Genomic DNA, 20306 nt, shown 5'->3' on the forward strand with positions numbered 1-20306 from the left:
ACAACATGATGCGGTATGAGTCGAAGCTACTATGAGTGAATTATATCGATGTGCGCAGGTGATTTTCCAGCAAAGACGAAAAAGTTTCATAAGTAGGACTGCTTGTTACGAAGGAAGGCAAGTTGTTCCATTCATGTATGGCGCGTGGAAAGAAGAAGAACTTAAAACAGTCGGTGTGGCATTGGTATTCTCGAAGTGTTAGTGGATGCGTGGGTCGTGTTGATCTGGTTTCTGCTTTTGATATATACATGAAGCTATCTATGTTTAACTGCTTGTTTACTAATTGGTATAACATCTTCTGCCGAGCAAGTTTTGCTCGCTGTTGAAGAGTTAATATTCCTGCTTTTTTTAGAAGATCTGTGGGTGAATCAGTTGTCGTGTATTTGTTATAAATAAACCTAATAGCCTTCCTCTGCACCATTTGAAGTCTTTGTATAAGTGTGTTAGTGTAAGGAAACCAGGTGACGTTTGCGTAGTTCAAAGCTGGTTTTACAAATGTATTATAAGCGAGTAGTTTTGTTTCTGGTGGTGCCTGCTTTAGTCGTCTTCTCAGAAAAAAGAGTCGGCGTAAGGCAGCTGGTGTAACATTGGCGACATGGGAGTGCCATCTAAGGTCATGTGTTAAAGTTACGCCCAGATATTTGTGTTGATTCACGACTGTTAAGGGAGTGTTATTAACGGTGTAGCAAAACATTGATATCTGATCTTCTCTGGTTATTCTTCAAAGAGCTGATTTTGTTGTGTTCAGGGTCAACTGCCAGTCGGAGCACCAATCGGACACTGTTTGTAAAGCACTGTTAAGCGATAGATGGTCTTGGGGGGAATTGATTTCTTGGTAAATAATACAATCATCCGCAAATAGCCTTTGTTAACTCTAATATTTTTAGGTAAGTCATTGATGAATATTAAAAATAAGATAGGTGCCAAAACACTACCTTAGAGTACGCCTGATGTGACTTTGAATATGGATGACCTTTCTTGATGAATTTGAACCTATTGTGATCGGTTGGATAAGTAGTCTTTAATCCAGTCACTGATTGCGCCTTTTCCTATGGTTGCTTCTAGTTTCTTTAATAGTTTTGTGTGAGGTACCCGGTCGAATGCTTTCGAGAAATCAAGCATAATAAGGTCCGTTTGTTTCTGGTGGACTACGCTTAAGGAGCGGTCATGAATCAGTTCAAGAAGTTGGGTGACGGTTGACATACCTTGACGAAAACCGTGCTGATATGGTGATAAAATGTGCTCATGGGCAAGAAAAGCTGTTATGTGTTTCAGGATAATATGTTCAAGTAATTTACATGCGGTGCTTGTCAGGGAAATCGGTCGGTCACAATTCACAAATGGAGTGTATACTCATGGGACCCTTACCAGCTTTGCGACACACCGTCGAGATCTGCCCACGCCACGGCCTGAGACTTGGATCGCGTACAAAATCCAAAAAAGGCAAAGTTACTTTTGTTGGAGACAAGGCTCGTCTGTTTTGGCTTGCTGACTACGATAGCACACAGTCTAACTATATCCGGTACGCCTCACCATGCGTTCAAAAGCCAATTCTTTCTGGGATTTTGCGAAACCCCTTAGATCGTGGAGGGATGCATTAAGAAAAGTACCCGCGCGTCTCTGGATTAGCGCCGCTTATGCAACCGATTGGACCGCACAGCTCAAACGTAGGCCCCCGTTCCCTCTACAGACAACGAGAGTTCACTGCACGATCTTTTCCAAGTCATTCTGCAGGCACAATTGAAAATGTTTAGCGACGATTCAAGCAGCCAACCGGTGGTTCCATCCCCTACTTCATACGCGACACGGATACGACAAGCGTTGCTCTACGGTAACCTAGGCAGGAGATGCTTTCAAAAGGTTTGTCACTGCCGTAGATGCTTTGTCAGTGCCTTGATCGGAAGTTCTTGGCACGGCCACATCCTGCAGACCATCAAAGCCACCGGTGGCCCCACCTGAGCTTCGCGCGCACCCACAGATACGCACAGCTGACGTGTGACGCACTGCAGACCAGAGCCGGTGACTTCTACGTTTATACCCCCTACCATGAGCCCAAACTCTCCGGTTTTCCATTCGCCAACGGTTGCCGTCGTTTAGTTAAAACCCACCTCACATTGACTCCAATTTTCCGACGAGGCAAAAACAGTTCGCGAAGCTATGAGAATACTCCTCTACGGCTGCTACCATAAAACCTGCATTCAATGGTTGGAGCTCTCAGAATACAAATAAACGAAGGTCCCCAAGGGCACAGACAAAATCTGCAAGCGGCAGCGTCTGGAGAAGATGTTCCTAACCACGGAGACACCCAAGAGCATCCGATACCGTCTGCGCTGTTTGAGAATACAACAAACATGCGCCGAAGAGGGTATTTATTCCACGGGTAATTAATCACAGCTGATGGTGACACTGGTGCATATTTTTATAAGTTTACAAATATATACAAGGTCAGGAAAATAAAAAGTACATTTACAGGTTCAGTACTGATTCTACTGTTTGCAACCTAATGACGCCAGTTGGCAGTGTACATCAAGAATTCAAATGCGTGATTCGGAATTTGTCGCCATACTGTCATCATTTCGCATGACTGCATACACATTATCTTCGGAGCGAAGCACGTGCGAGAATACTACCGCTAGTCTGAACTTTCCAGAATTTTGGTCATAACTTGGCACATTTGAAGACGAAGAATGCTGGTATATGCGAATCACTGCTTGATATTGTCATCCAAGGGCCACAATGATGCCTATTTTTTCAGTGTTGTCCGAGGATTCATGGGGCTGCGAACTAATATCAGCACAAAATATTGCCTTTCTCTTTAATCATCACATATTTATCACACGAAGGCCAGTGCTGGCCAACCTAAATGATAGTTGTTGATTGATTGAATGTGGGGTTTAACGCGCCGACGCAACGCAGGCGATGAGGCGCGCCGTAGTGGAGGGCTCCGGATTAATTTTGACCACCAGGGGATCTTTAACGTGTGCCGAAATCTCGTACACACGGGCGTTTTTGCTTTTCGCCTCCATCAGAAAAGCGGCCGCCGCGGCCGGGAATCGAACCCGCGACCTCGTGCTCAGCAGCGTAACGCCTTAGCCACTGAGCCACCGCGGCGGGTAAATGATAGTTGTGCTAAGGTAGTGTAACAAACCTCCGTAAAGAGTGCCAGCAAATTGCAAAACACAACGGATATGCCCACTTTAAAGACATCGCTAACAACTAAGAACCTTTGTATCTGCATGAGAAAAGAGCGAGTAGTAGCAGCCTTATGTACTAGTATCACCCTTGCACTAGCAGCCTTCTCGAATTATGTTCAAACATACCAGCTACAAAGGAGCAATGCCTGCTGGAGCTGTTACAGAGTTTATAAATATTTCCTCTTCGCCGACTGAGGTATGACTCACGTCGTTTGCTAAACATGGTATTATAAGTAACAGTGTGATAACCGATCCATCAAAGCCGAATGGCTTCTCACTCAAAGAAACCTATGGTATACAGGATCAGGTGAAACAAATGATGGAGATGGTGTGATCTAGCCATCGCAAAGTTCTTAAAAGGATGGAAATAAACTTTTTTTTACAAGCACCCTTAGTTCAGAGTGCATTGTTTTGGAGTTTTAGGGGGGGTGTACTCTTCTAGCGCGAAAAAAAGATGTAATGTACGCTTCTGCTTTGACTGTGCAAATGTAAACCCAGTGAACAAGAAGCATGCATGGCGTTTTTGCGAGTCGACGATTCCTGGACATACCTCAACCCATACGGTATTGGTATGCGACGGATGTGACAAATTACTAGTCAATTAAATTCAACAATGGGACAAAAACACACTGCTTTCGTGTCAACGTACAGGCTGTAAAGATTCAAAGTGCTTCATTTAGGTTTGTCAAAAGATCAAGAAACAGTTCAAGAGCTGATAGACAACGATTTCACAAGCTTTAAAAGAGGACGTGCTTGAAGTGCCTCGATGACGTCATTGTGGTTTTCGCAATTTTTGTGGAACTCTTGACAATAACATTCCTGATCGTCGGGCCACACATTCACCCGGGCTTGCATTAGGCAAGACCATCTTGCATAAAAGTATTCGCTTTTTAGGCCACCGTTAGTCACCAGAGCCTAGTTAGAACCTTAGAACATTTTGGCCGTCGGTAAATTCTTCACAATTTCTTAGGAGAAATCCCCGTTGCGAATTTTGTTCTCTCTTCGTATTGCCAATGCTTCAGGGGAGAAGCGCCTTAGTGGCTGAGGTTTTCGGTGTCTCCTGTCGTCGTCGTCTCATGTCGTCGCGGTAAATAAGAATTGTAAAACGATGGTGAAAAAACCAAGGGTAGAAGGAATAAAACAGGTTAAAAATAAACTAACATGACTCAACCTAGTTTAAAATACAGGAATCGCGTTAATAATAGAAATGTGTTAAAATCCGCCTCGAATTTGGTTTGTAAAGCCAGGTTTTCTGCTGTAAAGCATACTTGTTGACACGCTGTGGCGTGTGACACAAACTAACTTACGGCCAGTCTGTCTCATTGAGTTGCTTAAATCCGGTCCAGCGATAGAGGGGGCGCCACCGCCTCAGTAAGCGCGCGATTGCACCTCCTCACGGCGCTTCGCCGGCGCCCAATCAGCACGCGCAGTGCGGCAAGAGAGCGACTTACAATCTTTGAATACAGTTATACACTGCATGCTTCCTCCTTCCCCTGCTTTCACGTTAGTGGAGATGGCCCGGGATTTCTCGTTTCTGCCAGGTCCAACATTTTGTCTCCTAAGGTGTCGAACGCGACACAATACTACATTTGTGTGTGTTCATAAGTAGAAAATGGCGTTTAATAAGCTGAAGCTGGGCATACAGGCGCTGGCTGTATTACCTGCTCTCGACGAAGACGCCAGAGCAATGATCTACATGGATGTAAGGGATGTGAGACTCAGGGTTTTCCTAGTAGGGAAAGAACACTGTGGCAAAGGGGTCTTTCCGTTCTCTAGCAAGACACCCTCACGTCGAGAATACAAGCACTGTGTTACCGATAAAGAATATAGGTGGTGTTGGAATTCTGGCAGTACCTGCGTGGAGGACGATCCTTTTCATAATAATTATCACTCAGCATGCTGCCGGTGAACCCCAGAAACCCGCCCACCAACCTTGCACGCTGGAGCTTGAAGATTTAGAAGTTTGACATCACCATCTTATAAAAATCCGGACCTCATTACTCGGACGCTTATTGGGTCTACTTGGGTCCACCAGCATCTACAGACGCCTACTGCACCCCACGGGCATTTGTAAGAGCAGACAAGTTTGGTATGCCTAAGAAGCACTTCAAGACACACAACTGCTAAAACGTGGGCATTTATTGTAAACAAAGGCGTAACGGCTTCATTATTCCTGATCAAAAGTGCAGTTGTGTATTCCATTACGAATTTGTGTCTCACAACACATGGTTTGAAAAGCTCAAAGCTGAAATGACATGTTACTATTCACGGAACATTGAGGGATGCTAGGTGTGATTACTATAATGTGTAGTATACCTAAATATTCGGCAGGTAATTTTTTTCCAAGACACGCTTCTTTTTGAAACTCAGGTGGCTAGCAAACAAAAGCGGAACTGCAAACTCATAAATTTTTCTTACGACCAGTTTTATGTTGACTTCTTTGTGCCATAGAAATGAAAAAAAGAACCCTGTTTCCCTTTCGAGAGAAAAGCCCCTCATTTTACGAAGAGCCAAAGAACGGAGGGAAAGTGGGCAGACGCATGTTTCATTTTCTCTTGTGGGGTCTGTAACGCCAGGCTAAAAGGATGAACAGGATTGTACGCTCTAAAGGCTTATTTTCGTTTTCGTTTCTATAAAACAGCCCAATGTCCAAAAGGTTTTTTTATGTGTACAGAGTAAAATGTTTACGCAAGCGCCAAATATATTTAGGAAATTGCAAGTTCCTGTACTTTTGTTCGAACAGATAAACCAATAATCTCAATTGAATGTTGTTGGCAAATTCGTTGCCAATGACTTTTTTTAGAAACGTGCCAACAAACGTAAATAAACTTTTGCAACACCAAATCCAGGCAATGATGCACTTATGTTTAAATCTTTCGCATGTTTTCAAGTTCTTATCATAAGCTCTGCGAGGAAGAAGCTGGCTGCCCACTGTTCATATAATCTTTGCTGTGTGCCGTTAATGTTTTTTTGTTTTTCTGTGCACTGAAATTTGAAATATTTAAAGCGTGCGGCGGGCTTCGGGCAGTGAACTAAAAATGCATGTATAAAGGCAATTTAGATCAAGACTGATTGTTAAAATGAAACAGTTGTGCCGGTATTAAAATATATATAGAAAAAGCACACCATTTATTCCCAAGCTATGCTGTACTTTTGCACTCAGCTTCAAGAGAATCACGGTAAAATCACGGGTCCAATTTGCACGGGTCCAATTTGCTGTGCTGGCTAAACAAATATGTGAACGGGAAAACAGCGCGAAAAATACCTGAAATAAACGAGGGCACTTCTTCTTCAACATCAGCCTGCTAAAGCTTCCTAGCAGAAAGAAATCTAGGGTAGCACATGGCGCGCTAGTACGCATTCACATCTATTGGGTTTTGTTATGTATCAGTGCCCATTGTTTGCGAGCTTGCAACCTATATCATGACCAGTAGGGGCTGCTTTTGGCTGCATACAAATAACTTTTCGTTTTCGCGACAAACCTATCAAAGTAGTACGCATGCGTTGGCGTCGTGCCCTTCGTACTTGTTTTGCTCAGATAAATCGGTAGAGGGGAAAAACTATTGCAATTAGGGGACATTTTGGCCTTAGGGGTGTATTTTTTCCTTCCGTAGACCTACTAAATCACGTATTTTAACCTATAAAGCTCATATTTGCCTCTAACCTGTCTACAAAATGTTGCAAATGAATTGGTCTGATGGATAAAACTACACACGAACACAGCACACCGAAGGCCCGACTGTCGTATAAAAAACCTGCGGGAATTTATGCTCCCTTAGACAAACACTGGTACCATATGGCGATCCCGGATGTAAAGAAAGCAAGGCGTCTTGCTTGTGTAAAGGGCAGAATAAAAAGGAACTGTAGGAACCGTAATGACAGTTTGCTGAAAAGAACTCTTGCGCCTGATAGAGAAGTCGTAGTTTACGACACTTGAGAACAAAGCGTTAGAAAAGGAAACCGTATTGCTCCTTTTGAGCCCTTTGTCTGAGGCCTCTGCAATGAATTTTCAATCGGAAACGCGCACCTAATATTTTGGTTTTCTTAACTGTGACTTCAATATTTTGTAGGAAATGTTAGTCTCCTTTGCGTAGTGTCCGACTTTGATGATGTGTGATGAAAGCAAATAAAGGTATAGATGACTCATGAAAACTGTCCGGTATGCAGAGTAACACAGTGGTGCACGAAATAGCAACCCGAATCATTATCGCCACTGGGACTTCCAATCGCATTTCAGTGCGTGTCATTTCATCAATATACCAAGGAAAAAGATGCGAATACACCACGAAGACCTTTTTTCGGTGGATATTTTAACGATGGCACCAACACAGGCCTCGAAATCGCCCCTAAATTATCGCTGTTCGGAGAAGCCCATGCCTCTATAATATCGGTGGTGTAAGTATTCAAGCCCGTTCATTAGACGAAAATCTGCGAAGATATAAATCTGTAATTCAAAATTTTTATTTCCTAAATCAGCAAGAAAACGTACTCTTATGAAATTGGATTCGATTTGCTGAGTGAAAAGCGTCGAATGGTATGCTGCGAAATTATTTTTCGTCATCTCTATTCTATGTTTAGTTTTCCATGAAAATGTTTGCTGCCTTTTTTTTACTTCTTGCCTACGGAGCTGCTGATAGTTGCAAGGTATTGTGGGACCCTTGCAGTTTCTAATTAGCGACTGTTTTGCATGCTGTCTCTTACAAAATTGTTCGGAGAAATGAAACCTGGGTAATATTCACTTATTCAGAAACAAAAATGAAGGGCGAGCGCCAAAAATATTTTAGCTAACGGGAGGCCAAGCTTCCGGTGGAACCTCAGAGGAAATTATGCCATTCCTCACAGCTCGTATCGGTGGTAAGAAATAGCAAAATCACCAATTTACTCGACGCGGTGGCTCAGTGGCTAAGGCATTGGGCTTCTGAGCCCAAGGACGCGGGTTCAATTCCCGACCGCGGCGGCAGCTTTTCTAATGGAGGCAAAAAGCAAAAGCGGTCGTGTGTTCCGGGTTTCGGCGCAGGTTAAAAATCCCCAGGTGGTCAAAATTAAACCGGAACCTTCCATTACGACTGGCGTCATACCCTGTGTAGTATCGGCTCGTTTAACCTCATAATCAGTCCAAATTAACAATAATGTCTCAGGGTGCATTGTTTCTTTCCGGGCAAGTCTTTTTTTTCAATAATGTATCATTGCGGTGAGTCGGAGAGTTATGCGACGCTAATGATAAACGTGAATAAGCCTTAGTGAACATTATATGGCATGTTGTGATATTTGTGCAGGTGATGCCAATTGTAACCTTGTTTATTGTTTTTGTTCACTCTTCGCTAAAATAAACGGCTGACTTCTTGCTTCAAATTTCGCCTAAATAATATATGCAAGTGTGGTTCACTTTTCATTACACAAGCAACGAGCACGCCTTCAGTGAGGAGGTAAAATATAAACACTGGAATATAATAGACGGTAACTTTCTCTAAGCGATCTATCGCAATGTAATCTTATTACACGGGCTGCTAATGCAGATGAACAACTATTGCTTGAATAGATTCACGCACTGCGTATTTATCTCCGAAGTGATTTTACGATTGAGCTATGTATTTCTGCAAGACAAATATCGTTTACTTTCTTCCTGCCAACCAAACTCATAACCTAATTTTGGCGTCGCAGCGTAAGAACGTTACCTTGATTTTTGATGAGAGCCGTGTAAGTCATTGGAACATAATTTTCGAAGAAATTAACTTGCTACGCTAGGGCAAAGGTGGACGCGTATATCAATTTAGAGTTTCAAATTTATGCCTTACTACAACTTTGCCTCTGTGAGGTATCGCTTTCTGAAGCCACTGTTCAGGTATCGAAAAATAAATCCGAAGGAATACCGAAGGTAAATTTATGGACCCGTTTTCCTTTCAAATGTGCACTAACCATAAATATGGTGTTGTGAAAGGCTACGAGCTAAGGCGTTACTTTCCGGTGGCGTTACAATGGTCCGTCAAAAACTCACCATGATGTCAGTAGGGCAGGCGTGGTGATCGCAGAGCTGCGAAGTGAGATAGAAGCTAGGGATGCAGCGGATGGGGGATAAAAGAGGCCGTCGCCAAATCACCACCTGCGCTGCAACGCCTGCGATACAGTCCCCGAAACCGCTGGCGGAGCCTTTTAAAGGCGCCAGTCACGATTTCGCCCGTCGCCGCCAGGCGTCGCTCGGTCGAAGCGGCCCCCTGCCAGGGCGCAGATGCCGAAGGAGCCGCTGGCCGAGTGCCGTGCCAATCACGGCTCGTTCCCGTTGGTATTCAATGAACCTGCAACAAGAAAGATAGAATAAAGTGCGGTATAAGTGCGGGATAGAATATTGGTCTCGCTACGACGTTTTCATGTGACTATTGCGTTCCGCCGCGCAAGGAGGTGCGTGAGTTCGGACCGACACCCAATTGCGGCTGTTGTATGCCAGCATGCACGGAATGAAGAAAAGATTTGCAAAAACGCTTCTTTTAAATGGAAGAAAACATTGTTACATGGATGTGCGCCTTATTGAATGTTAGATTGAGTGAAACGTCATGAAGGTGTTGCCGGCACAAGGTAATTGCAAGCGTTTAAGATGAATTTTCCTGCACTTGAAACCCACTGTGACTCTCAACTAATTGAAGGGGTTTCAAAAACTAGGTCAATGGAGGTTTTCAAGGGAAAGGGCCGGGGTATGCACTTGCATCTACCCACAATTCCAAGACTTCTGGCTATTGTTTGACATATAGCCAGAAACTGTAGCCACCAGTGAGGCTAGCGTAGCACGGAATTACTTGCTTTATTTACTTCATTAGTGGACGCCAACATATGCTGTTTTGTTTCTGCAATGGAAAAGGGACATGTAGTAAAATTGCGGTTAACAAGGATAACGGCTGCTTATATTCGTGTCATCTACATAAAAGCCTTTGCCACTGACCTCAATAGGCACACGATACTTAAAGGCTTTCTGAGACGATTAAGACACCTATTTGTCCGAAGAAGAGGGGCTGACAAAGGAGGATCTCTGTGAACCATGTGGAGTACTGGTCGAGATAGACTGTGTAGATTCGCCGTCCCAGGAACGTCCTCGTTAGGTGATACGCTCTCGCATTAACCGAAACCCATTTAATGGCGCTTAGTTAACATATTTTAACTACCCGCCAAGAATTATAGATATAACGTTTTATTTCTCGCTTTTGGCGCCGGCAGCGTGTCGGCTGACCTAAATTCTTTTAACTGAAGATTTACATGCTAGACAACAGCGCTTGGCCTATAAAATTACTTCGACCACACGGGCATATTTAACAACCGGCGAAAATTACACACACCAGTATTGTTTTTCTTTCGCGGGGTTGAGAAACCTGCTGCAGCACGCGGGAATTCAACTGGTTACCGTCTCCCCCGCATCGCAAATACTTATGCTCTGTACAGCGGCGCCCGGAAGGAGCAATTCCCTTTGGCAGTGTTGCCTCTTGTCATGAGAGCGACGTTGTTCGGTACGTCACCTTTAAAAGGGGTACTGACACAAAATTTTGAAGGCGCGATAACTTCGGATGTAGATAGGTGGGATACATTAGCTGCAAAATATCAGCGGCAAATACAGCCTATAACATATTTAAAATCAATTTTAAAGTGTGTGAAACACAACCTAGCCGCCAGCGGAGGACCTCGCGCAATCGACATTCCCTGTATGTTGACTAAATAAACAAGGTCCAAACACATCACAAGTTTGTGCTGGCCGCGCCGGCTCGGACTTCTGCTCTGGAGCAACGAACGATGCGATCGTTGGTGGGGGACACGCCGGGATTTCTTTGGCTCATCGGGAATCTGGCCTCAACGTAAGTTCTACAGCGATTCCAGGCACTTTATTTTTATTGCTTTTGATTACGCTCGACGCGAAAGCGCGCTGTGGACACAAACAGCGCACTGAGCGAGCCACACGGTCGTTGTGCCGGCGGCGGCCACGCCCGCGAAGTGGCGCCCGCAACTTGAGCGATAGCTTGTTACCGTTGCTCGAAATGGGATTCAAGTCTCAAAAGAGGCAGCACACGCGAGAAAGGAGATAATAATGCCTGGGCCGATTGCGTTGAAATCGTCATCTGCACCGCTTACGAGAGCGGCAATCGAATATCCACAGCACTGTCAAGCCTAACACATGTGTAGGCGGGCCTGGTGGCCGATCGGCCGGCTGCAACCAGCGCGCGTCTCCCCCACTCTCTCGAGCGTCGCGCGTCGTTCGCTACCTGGTACAGCAATTTGCACTCGCAGCGCCTGTGTCACGTCTACGGTCGCTTTTTAATTAAACGGCTGACGAGATCAGTACGTAGGAACAATCACTGAAACTGCCGGCTACGACAGCTCTGCGCTGTGCTACGAAAGCTCTAAACTGCTACGACAGTCTGCTCTATGATATCCGTCGGACGGTCACGGGAACAGCTTTGTTTATACAAAATCACTCGTTCGGGCGCATCCGCTGCAACCGAAACTGCAACTGGCCGCAGAAAGACGTCTTAATTTTACAACTGTCGCACGCTGAAGCTAATGAGACCCGCCGCCGTGGCTCAGTGGCTAAGGCGTTGTGCTGCTGGGCACGAGGACGCGAGTTCTGTTCCCGGCCGCGGCGGCCGCTTTTCTGATGGAGGCGAAAAGCAAAAACGCCCATGCGTACGAGTTTCATCGCACGTTCAAGATCCCCAGGTGGAGAAAATTGATCCGGAGTTTCCACTACGGCGGGCCTCATCGCCTGCGTTGCGTCGGCGCGTTAAACCCTACAATCAAGCAAATAAGGTTTGCACATGTCATAAGTAGGTCATTATGTACTTATCGGAACAAAAACATCAAGATGCGAAATTTTTTTTTGTCAGTGACCCTCTAAGATTGGCAAATATAAACAGATATAAGGGGAAATTTGAAAGTCACTACGATGGGCAGTTGTAAACAAATTTATATTTTAAAGATAGAAGCCATTTTAAAGAGCGTTTCATCATTTTGACCACACAATAAAAGTATTTATTTGATGAAAGGTGTTATTTTTGTCACTAAATTCGCAATCTAAGAATAACGCATATCTGCAGCCGGAGCGCTTGTGGCTATCTTCATCTTAGGGTCGCTACCTCTGTGCCGATCATGTTTCCGCGCTTTATACTACACAAATGACGAATGTTCGATAGGTTTTGTGGTTTCTTGCTTCCTTCGTTTCAACAGTTGAGCCGGTTCGTTAACGTAAAACTTTCATGCGAGGGTACACAATACATACAAGACCACAATCCCCGGCTAAGACTAACAGGAACTGCCCGGCTAACTGACCCTCAACTATGAAGAAGGCTCATATTGAACAAAATGCGAGTTCATTTTGTACAGCGGAGATCTTATGGGCATGGTTGTTACCACAACAGCCTGCATCGATAGAATGCGTAGAAAACAGTCACGTCGAAAAAAATTTAATCTTGCGGCAAAGACATAGTTCTGGTATATGGGCTGTAGCTTAATTAATTTTACGTATCGTGCAAACACATAAAATTCAACTGGGCCGTTAGAATGAGTTTTATTATTTCGAGTTTCATTCGCTTTTCAAAAATAGGCCGTTGACTGTGAAGTTCAAATTTTTGTGGAATACCCGCCTGTTGTCAGGACGCGGGCTTCTACGGCGGGAGGGTGATGAACAGCCCGTTGTTTGTCCGCTAGAATAATACTATATGTCGTACGAAATTTCATTTCGGCCCATAACTAGGAAGCGTGCTAAAGCGCTAATTACAAACAACCTGTTTGTTTAGCGCGCTTGTTGGAGTCAGCCAAGTTTCGCTGGTGATCCTTCAGAGCGTTGAAGGACACTGAATGTTTTGTCATGGTCCCGAAAATGGAAGCCAGAGTTACGGGATACCATTGGGACCATGAAAAGTTTTTTCCTGATAATTGGAATGAACGATTCTCTATTCGTCTCTCACAATTCGGTTTATTCTGTTCAAAATAATCTATTTTTTTGGTTTTGTTCAGATGTTGCGCGAATCGAAATGACATGCTTACGATCCAGGTCAAAAGGCTGGGGTACATCTGCAAGTGAACGGCTGCGCACCAGATAACCTGCGCCAAATGGTCGTCTTTGATGACCAGCCTTTGCTTTTAGTAGAGAAAAGAGTCGCGGTCCCGAATGGGCAACAAAGTCATTTCATTGTCCGTGTGGCTCGTTAGTGCAAAACACGCTAGTCCGCTATCCAGCACCGCCACTTTTTCCTATGCTCATCATAACCAACATCCGTTGTTGTGCCTGGATAGTTGCTGTTGTTTTGACACGTCAACATTTGACCTCCCTCTTCAGCCGCTTGTCCTCCGTAAAACACCGTCAATACCTCTTGCATCAGCGTTGCCGCTACTTTCATTGAAACAAATAAGGTCGCTCCGCATCCAAAAAATAAAACGTGGAGTGTCTACAGAATATGTTGCATGGATGGCTAGGATTCAAAGTGCTCTCTTGACGATCTCTGCAATAAAGGTAACTAAACACCCGTGTAGGTGGTAGACCAGACACTGCGACTGATATGGCAGCACAACTGTTCCTATTCTACGCTGATCTTCACCGCCGACTCCAGATGGTGTTAAATCACCAATGTCGTCTGTGGGACGTCCTGCCAGTGTGTAAATTGGTGGCCACTAATGACCTGTTTTTTTTTTTTTTTTTTTGCTGCCTTAAGCCCGAACCCCAGAAACTACACAAGGACGAGTACACTCTAACAACTGCATTTTATTGTTTGAAGAAAGACCTATAAACTTATAAATCTGGGCAACATCACAAACAAGCCCTTACAGCGCCCACAGCAAGCACGCTGTACTACTTACATTGTACTCCGGGCATTAGAGACAATATGATAGCCGCGATCTTTCTTTATCCAACAAAGCCATGGATGGCTGACTGACACAGGCATCTTTGTACCTAGAAATATAAAATGCTTTCACAGTCTCCCCCTAACTCTGATAATGATGAGCAACCAAAACAACTGTGTTTTTAAATAGAGGTTGTATGCACCCACACTCTACATCATAGCTAAGTGAGTGAAAGGCCGTGCTTTCAAACTAGATGCCCATTACCTTAATCAACGATTCAATGATTACTTTTTCTAAGTAGCGTTGACAGGGCTCTGTTGAGTGTCTTGGGTGGGGTATTGTAGAAGGTGTTCAGATATGTCCTCGACTAGATGGGTTTGGGCTCCGAATCTGACATAAATTCTTTTAGGAGAAAGGTACTGGAGGCTTTTCTTTCCAGAGGAAAAGGGCGGAAATTCACTTCGGAAGTGCTTGCAGGCAACAGAATGCAGTTTCGACCCGCCGCGGTGGCTCAGTGGCTAAGGCGTTGCGCTGCTGAGCACGAGGTCGCGGGTTCTATTCCCGGCCGCGGCGGCCGCTTTTCTGATGGAGGCGAAAAGCAAAAACGCCCGTGTGTACGAGATTTCGGCGCATGATAAAGATCCCCAGGTGGTCAAAATTAATCCGGAGCCCTCCACTACGGCGCGCCTCATCGCCTGCGTTGCGTCGGCGCGTTAAACCCCACAATCAATCAATCAGAATGCAGTTTCTCGATGTCCAGCATGGTCATGTGTGCTGGGCCTATTCATCGAGGGCTAGGAAGGCCTCGAATCATTCTAGGCTATTTAGAAAAAGCATAGTTGTGGCGTGCTTCATATCAACGTTGCTAAAGTAAGAGTCGCAGAAGAGAAGTGGCAGAGTGATCCAAGGTGTCGCTAATTCCATAGGTATCCATGGCCTCTTCCACCGACTAGAACAGGTGGCACCTAACTACGAATTAAGAATGATTTCCTCGGCGAAGAACAAAAAAAGTGGTCGCCATCCCGCCCTGCAAAGGGCATGTCCAGCAAAGCTGTTTTAAACCACTACGAATGGTGATGGAAAAGGGTATAAAACGTTTCTCCTTGTCTCGGCGGGATGGTAGCTTGCGCTCGGCTAGTGTCACTAGATTAAAGTACAGAATATCAGCACTGTTTTTTTCCTATTGTTCCGCGCTGCCGCCATAATCATTGGTCAGTTCGCGTTACGTGACATTTGTTTACACTGCCGCAGTTCATAGGCAGCGCCATTTTGTTGTTTATTCGTTTTAGTCGGTCAATTCAGGTAGGCTTAGTTTGTCCTCCCTGCTCTCCGGCTGCGCGCCACTGACATCGTTCCGAATGTGAATCAAGGATAACGCGTTTAACATCGTTTCAGCAGCAGAACTGTGTCCACAGATGCCATTGTGCCGCGTCTTCGGTAGTGTGGTTCAGACTGTTGCCGCAACCGTCGTAATAACTTTAAAGAATGGTGTCATTTCACGTCTCAGCCAACCGAAATGCGTGACCCGCCGTTTTTTTTTTGCGTCCAAAGATCACGATAAGGCTTTTGCGTCGGTAGTGTGAACATAGCCTAACAAACGACGCGGTCAAAGTTAACGGCGAGAGCGTAGATTTGGCAATCTCGCAAAACTGATAAAGGCCAAAATGGGCACTGTTGTTCACTTGCTGGTCTCAGTGGCGGTACCCTAATACCTCAGGTACTGACACTGCGCTCAGCTTCTCTGGTGGCAAATGCTGGGTCTTGCCTAGCCTGACGCATGCGCTCGACGTCTTGGGCAAGAACATCTCTGTTTAGTGACACTAGTCCTGCCTAGGCTTCAAAGATAATTTGCAAACATGATCTTTACCAGGAACACAAGGTGGGGTAGGTCCCAGGGTTCACAGGCTCCTTATCAATCATCTTTAAGGCGGTTTTGATGCTTGTTTTGCGGTTTCCTTAAACTAATTCTGAGCGCTATGGTGTATGCCTGTTTAGCCTGAGAGCACGAGGTCGCGGGTTCGATTCCCGGCCGCGGCGGCCGCTTTTCTGATGGAGGCGAAAAGCAAAAACGCCCGTGTGTACGAGATTTCGGCGCACGTTAAAGATCCCCAGGTGGTCAAAATTAATCCGGAGCCCTTCACTACGGCGCGCCTCATCGCCTGTGCTGCGTCGGCGCGTTAAACCCTACGATCGATCGATCGATCGATCGATCGATCTGTTTAGCCTGACGCATGCACTCGGCGTCTTCGGCCTTGGTGCCTTGGCCTTTCTACCCACGGAGATGAAAGCGTTGGGGGTAGAGGTATACAGCTTGGCTGTTGATAGGTAGTGTCTCTCCTATGATCAAGCATAAATTCGAGGGTGAAGATACAGTCAACAATAACTGCACTCTTAGTTCCAAGCTTCCCTTTGGTGAATGCACTAACAATGTGATGTACAAGGTACCCTTGTGGTGCGGGCACGTGTACATTGTAAAAACCGGAATTAGTAGTAGTAGTAGTAGTAGACACTTTAACATTGGGTTCAGGGTACGGGTGGCGGATGCCCTAAGGGCTAACATGACGATCCGGGTTCTGGCCGTAATGGTTTCTTGGATAGCCAGGTCAGAGCTCCCCAGAGCCAGCTGCCAGTGAGAGAGGTTGAGATTTAGGGAAGATTAGGGCAGATAAAGGGAACACGCATCAAGTTTCAAAGGACCCCCGTTCACTCACTTAGCCACGCATTGTAAAGAGCGTGGGTGCGCACCACCCCTCTTTAAAACCCCAGTTGTTTCGTTGGCGCATCATAATGAGTCTTCGAGGGAGATGGTACAAGGGTTTTATATTTCTAGACACAAAGACACGTCTGTGAGTCACCCATCCGTGGCTTTGTTGGATAAAGAAATGTCGGTTCCATCACCCTCTCCATGATGTCCGAAGTACTACACGTGTCTGCTGCTGTGCGGTGTAAACCGTTTTTTGGTGATGTTGCGCAGTTTTTAGGTATATTTCCTCGAAACAATAAAATTAATTTGTTAAAGTGCGCTCGTCATAAGCCTTTGGCAAGCTATTTGGAATTTATAAAAGCTTCAACTACATATATTGCATTTTTTTGTCATATACATGTAGCGAGAAAACCCTGCTTTTGGCACTCTTGTCATGTCTTTTGGTCTTTGCAATGCACCAGCAGTATTACACAAAATACCAGGCTCGCTCTTGTACGGCTCTAATGGTAATTTGTATCTGCTACCTGTACGACGTACATTTTACAGCCACCTCACTGATAAGTCTACAATAATGAACTTTCCGCCAGACGGCCTATGAACTTCACTCCCAAAAATACCGTTATGGACGAAGGCAGATCACTGTTCTTCGGTCGTCTTGTGGGATCCCTGGTAATTCAGCCCGAACCTCATAAAATTGCTGTCGTGATTTGTATTTCCAAGTCCCCCTGAACATAAATGAGGACGTAGCTTCACTGACTTGGGCTCGTACTCCGCCGCTTGAGTAAACATATTGTCACAATATGACACTATTTTACGACCTTCGGGAAAAAAAAACGATACTTTTACTTTGGTCGCGAACACGTTAAAACATTTTTATCTTTTTGATCTTGATTTCATGAATAATTTGACCTAGGTTGACCGCTCAGCCTTGCCGAACGCCCAACGGTAGCGGCCATGGTACAGGAGCGGTCGTGGTGCAAAGTCAAGCCGGCGGTAACCGAGTGATATACGCCATTAGTCGGCTCCTTTAAGCCGACCACTGCTTAACGAAGTGTTAGTGTCTTGGTCTCGTTCGGGCCGTGACTAACTTTTGTACTTACGCATACATCAGCCCATTCTACGTCATTTGAAAGAATAAGACTTTGTGCTTGCTGTCCTCTGAAATTTACTAAAGGCTGGCTTGGACACTGAGCATTATGCGTTCAAGGGTACTCCTTTTTCATCATACAAAAGCCTTGGCGCATACATAAAGAGAGCCTTCTTGTGTCGTTTCTTCGTCGATCTACCTGACCCCCCTAGAGGTGATTCACGTATGCATTTTTTGTAATCTCAAATTTTATGCCTACCGGTACGGGACAAGTAGGGACACTGCCTCGTGCTCTATCACTACCAGGGTTAACTCGGCCTCACACAACCCTTCTGTCCGGTACTTTATTTCGCCGAATGGTGCATTATACGATGGTGCATTTCCCCTTAAAGGGTTGCCATCGATATTCAGTTGTTACTGAGTACTAGTGTCAAGGGCTAGTCCATCAACTGGAGGACTTCCCAACCACACACCATCGTCATAACGCCCTCATTTACGATCGCGCGTACCATCTCATCTTTCGGTGAGGGCTCCATCGCTCGGTGCAGCGTTGCTGGATACATGACACGTATAAACACCTAATTAAAGAGGAGGAACGGCAGCTCCGTGCACTACAGACGAATACCTTTCCCCATCCCACTAAATTCCATATAGTGCACCCCACCGTACATTCCCCGCTATGCCACTTCTGCGAAGCCTCCGGGACGCTATTTCATAAGGTAGGTCTGCGCCCACGCCCCACTACCTTCGCAAAATCCCTTCCTTTCTTCTGACGAGCTTTGCTCCGACTTCAATGATCAGAACCTGGGGGTGTTGACAGATGTTGAGGCTGGCAAAGCTCAAGGAGTCTTGAAGTGCGGACTCCTCACCATTGCAATAAACACGTTTGCTCTCTCTTTCCCTCTCAATCGGTGCAGCGCAACGTCCATTCCTCTGAAATATACCAGCGTCGTAGAACCCCCCTTATGCCCCCAGTATATACACTATATACAACCACTGAATGTTCCCTCCATGCGTTTCTTTTGCTTCAGACCCGGCCCGCCCAGCTCTTTTCGTTTGTCTGAATCGCAGAATAAATTGGTGTCCGTAGTAATTGATTAGGCTACAAGTTCTGCATCCTCCGTACCTTGCCGAGAACAGTGATATAACCGACGTCCTCCTGCACGATGTCGTCTTCTGCTGTGGTCGTTTCCGCAGCCGCCTGACGTATCACGGTTGGCGTCTTCGTCCCAAGTCTACCATGAGACTTGGGAAGAAGACGCCAGCCTCACACACATAAAAATCTGAAAACCGTCTATCAATCTTGCACTATTCGTTTCACTGACCTCCTAAGTATATCTCTCAGTCATATGCTATCTGCGCGTCCAGTGAATATCATGACTCCGACATTGTACCTCTAACTGTTACCATCTCCACAATTCCTCGCATTATTGCCGCCTCCCCCCCCCCCCCCCCCCCCAGAAGAATTCAACGAACCATACCTCACGATATCACACTGCCTATTTTAAGCAGCTGTAAAAATGGTACCACAACGAAAGCATTACCCATGTTGATGAGGCACGTCAGCTCAGTCATCAGCAAACTGTGTAACAATATTACTAGAAATTGTTATGATTTGTGCCGTCATTAAGTGCTCTTCTCGCCGAGATCGTTCGTCCTCCTGTGGCGCCCAGACCTGCCAGCCGAGATCGCCCAGAAGCTCCTTCCTCGACACGCGGGCCATTACTGAGTATACCTTCAGCCGATGGGTCTTAGACTATCTGGTCCATCAGTACTCCAATCTGCTCCTTCACATCCCACCGACAATTGTGCCAGTGCTTACTCGCAAACACTACAACTCGCGTAAGTTGATTTCTCCGCCTGAACCAAAAGAAGAGCCAAGACAGAAAATTTTTCTAGGGTTGATACGTAAAAACAATACGGAAGATACGTAAAAAACAATTCGTGGCCCCAATGGTGTTGGCATGCAGACGAGTAGACGGCGCTTCGATGCGGTATAGTTGGGTGGAAGTTAGTAACGGCAACTGTAGTGGTAGTATTTTGCTCCAAGGAAGATATAAACTGGACGTAGAAGCGCGACCTTCGGAACGCTATTGTGTTACTGCGTGATGTAACCTTGCATTTCACAGAAGGTTCGACTTGAAAATTTTACAATCCCAAAAGCATGAAGTTCAGTGCTGTTCTTGTTGCACCTGCTTTTATTTTATGCTTTCCAAAACACTCGCAGTAACAGATTTTTTAGTGCCTTGTTCAGGAACAGCCATGTGTGACGTTAGGTGCAGGGCCCTTTCTGTTCATAACTCGTAACTAAGTATAGGAGTGGTGGCTCGCATACATTTAACATCACGGGGCAAAATAGGACTATCGCGCAGTGTTTTGTCCCTCTAATTGCTCGTTTTACTACTAAGGTGCTCGTAACAATTTCACCTTGATTCATCATCTAGCTAAACTGGATTAACAAAAACTTGGCCGCGTATCTGTTTGCGTTGCTGCAAATGTTGTCGAAAAA

General features: G+C 45.4%; 1 long non-coding RNA gene across 5 annotated transcripts in view; it reads right to left on the reverse strand.

The window, feature by feature from the left end:
* Positions 1-9483, reverse strand: part of LOC144165486 (uncharacterized) — a 183009-nt gene extending 173526 nt beyond the window's left edge. For all 5 annotated transcript variants that reach the window (XR_013321467.1, XR_013321465.1, XR_013321466.1 and 2 more), the window contains exon 1: positions 9190-9483. This is a non-coding gene — a long non-coding RNA (uncharacterized LOC144165486). The remainder of the gene's footprint in view (positions 1-9189) is intronic.
* Positions 9484-20306: the final 10823 nt, after the last annotated feature.

This window comes from Haemaphysalis longicornis, unplaced genomic scaffold (assembly GCF_048455015.1).
Source record: "Haemaphysalis longicornis isolate Haplotype H1 unplaced genomic scaffold, Haemaphysalis longicornis Haplotype H1 scaffold_1, whole genome shotgun sequence".
NCBI classification, from domain to species: domain Eukaryota; kingdom Metazoa; phylum Arthropoda; class Arachnida; order Ixodida; family Ixodidae; genus Haemaphysalis; species Haemaphysalis longicornis.